Genomic DNA, 3,227 nt, shown 5'->3' with positions numbered 1-3,227 from the left:
CCCCCGCCGAAACGAAAAATTTCTCTTCATTCGCTGTTCTCTCTCTCGGCCTCCCTCTCTTCCCCCCGTCAACCTTCCTCCCTCCTCTCGACCTCCCTCTCCTCTCCCTCTCGACCTTCGTCGTAGAGCACGGGAGGCCGACCCTCTGTTGCAGAGCCTCTCCGCCTCCCGACTTCTCTTCTCTCTCGGCCTCCCTCTTTTCTCCCTCTTGACGTACCGTCGAAGCGTCGCCTTCGTCGCCGTTGCCCGCTGGCCCGCCGCTGAGGAAGACGAAGACGATGTTTAATTTTTCCTAAGTTAGGAAAAATTAAACCATGGTCATTATTGGTTTAATTATCCAATTAATTAAACCATTAGTTTTTTATTTTTTTTAACATATTATTAATTAATAATATGTAAAATATATATTATGTTATTGTTAATTAATATATTTATTTATTTATTAATTATTTTTTATTTCGTATTAAAATAGTGAGTTTAAATGTTAAACTATATCTTATGTTATTACAAAATAATTTATTTATTTATTATATTCACTTATGTTATTTTAATTTATTTATTTATTTTAAATAATTTATTCTAGTCACACATAATTAGTATATTAATTTATAATAAATTGTAATCATTAATTGATTTAATTATCTAATTTCTATGATTAATTAAATGATTAGGTTTATTTATTATATTCTGTTATGTTATTTTTTAATTTTTTTATTAATTTTGTATAATTTATTCTAGTCACACGTAATTATTCTTTTAAATTATAATCATTAAGTAATATAATATAGTTTTTTCATTAATTAGTATATTAATATATTCTAATACTACATGTTAAATCACTTATAAGTGTAGTAATCACGTTTATTTTGGCTAATTATATGTTTAGGTATATATTCTATTTAAATATATTATAAAAGGTTACTCATTCTCTTCTTTATATCATATTTTTTATTTGGGGGCACTAACACTGGAATTTGTTTTTCAGCCACTTGAACTCGTCTACACTAACACCCAAAGAGTTGAATCAATTCATTTCACTTCAATTCAATTTTTCACTTCAATTCAAGTTCGTTATGGACTACCCCTAATGACTTCTTTGAATGACCTAAGTAATTTAGATGAACTTCATCTCTTGATTCATATTGACTAACTCCCCAAAGTTTGTAGTGCATCATGATTAAATTTAGGAGTAATGTAGGAAGATTGTGGTTCTCCTACAGTCGTACATTGGAGTTGAGACCATTTGGTGACACCCATATTGTAGGAGTTGGCAAATCGCAGGAGCAAATATCTCTATTTTCAACATGTCGGTTAATCTTCTCTTGTTCAATTTTTGGGCTAAAACGGTTGTCGGGTGCCTCTTTTTTGCTCTTGTGATAAGTCTCTCCTTAGACCCTATTACTCCATTTCTAGGAAAAACCAGAAAATTATTTCTAGGTAAAAATGTATTTTCGGATTTATAAGTGCCCCATTTTTCCAATGAATACATATCTACCTCGAAATTTGTACTTAGGGTTTCATTTTTGGAAGAAGGGAAAAAAGAAGAAAGAGACCAAAAATTGAGAAGGAGACGAAGAGATGGGTTCTTTGGCTCTATTGAAAGCTAGTGATAATAAGATCTTTGGCTCTGATACCAATTTTATGAGGGCCAATTAATTACTTTAGGGGGGGGTATTGCTCTGTAAAGTGAAATGAAAGTGAAAGTGAATTATTTTTTTATGTTTGTGTGCGGAATGAAAAGTGCAGTGTAAAATACTTTTTTTGTTTTTTGTGTTAGTGTGCACAATGGAAAGTACGGTGTAAAGTGCATAAAGATTTTTTATTAATAAAATATTTTGATAAATTTAAATTTTATAACTTTTAATTAACTTTTCTTAATAAACTAAAAGATAGATTTTAACTTGTGATAAAATAATAATAAATTAATTAAATAAATAAATATAGGAATAAAATAATTAATATTAGTCTTATAAGATAGTTGTACTTAAGTTTTTTTATTAATAAACTAAGATATATTTTTACTTGTGATAAGTTAATAATTAAAAAATAAATTAAGATTATTTAATTAATTAAATATAAGAATAAAATAATTAAAAATGTATACAAAAATTTTGGGTTAGCAAAGAAATTGAGAGATTAATTAAATTGAGAAATTTAGGGTTGAGGGTTCAAGATTGAGGGCATCTAGGATGAGATGAGTGAGAGAAATTAGTGTTAGAAAGAGGGTAAAGGACGTTGAGAATGATAGAATTAGGGTTAGGTTTTGAAAGAGGGGCATCAAGAGAAAGACACGATGAGAGAATCTGAGAGGGAGAAAATAGAGAAAAGAGAGATTACAAGAAAAGAAGTCGATTGAAATAGAGAGGAAGAGAAGCTGAAGAGGAACGAGGACATAGAGGAGAACTGAAGAGAGGGTTAGAAGAAAGATGAGAGCCAACCGATTGTAGGCAGATGGACGACAAGCAAATTGATGAATGGTGAACACAAACTGGAAACAAAGTTAGAAGGAAGATGAGAGCCAACCAATGGTGGGCAGATGGACAACAAGCAGATTGATGGATGACAAGCGCAAGTAGAGGAGAGCGGATAGCGAGCACAAGTAAGAGGAAAGAGGAGAGCCAAAGCCAGAAGAAGAGGGCAACCGAGCATCGAGTGCAAGTGAAAACATAAGTGAAAGTGAATTCAGTCATCTCATGGAGTGAATTCACTTGCACTCGTTTATTCACTTGAACAAATAAAAATGAATTACCTATGTAATTCACTTTCACTCCCCACTTACACAGTGCACTAACACTTTTGGGACCACGTTTTCCACACAGTGCACTAACAGGTCCTTAATTAAGCGTACCTGAAGGAGGAAAATAGACTTTGTTGCTAGGATTTGGAAGAGAATGAAGAGAGTGAAAGAGAAAGAGAAGAGGACTAGGAAGCTAAACTAGGGTGGTTAGTCAACATTTGCTTCAACTTCAACGTCAAGTTTAAATTCAAATTCAATTGAATGAAATAATTGAACTTCAATTTTAAGTTAGGTGTTAGTGTGTACGAGTTCAAGAGCACCAGAAAATAATTTCCAGTGTTAGTGTCCCAAAACAAGAGAAAGAGTAACTTGTAATAATATATACAAATAGAACCTTTATACCTAAACACCAAATCAACCAAAACAAACATGATTACTACACTAATAAGTAATTAAATGTAGAATTAAAATATATTAATATACTAATTAA

This window comes from Aristolochia californica, unplaced genomic scaffold, assembly GCF_029961685.1.
Source record: "Aristolochia californica isolate CCGP_79_NKW_82.1479 unplaced genomic scaffold, dmAriCali1.0.hap1 SCAF_3, whole genome shotgun sequence".
NCBI classification, from domain to species: Eukaryota; Viridiplantae; Streptophyta; class Magnoliopsida; order Piperales; family Aristolochiaceae; genus Aristolochia; species Aristolochia californica.
The sequence above is the reverse complement of the archived record's forward strand: the minus strand, read 5'-3'. Positions refer to the sequence as shown.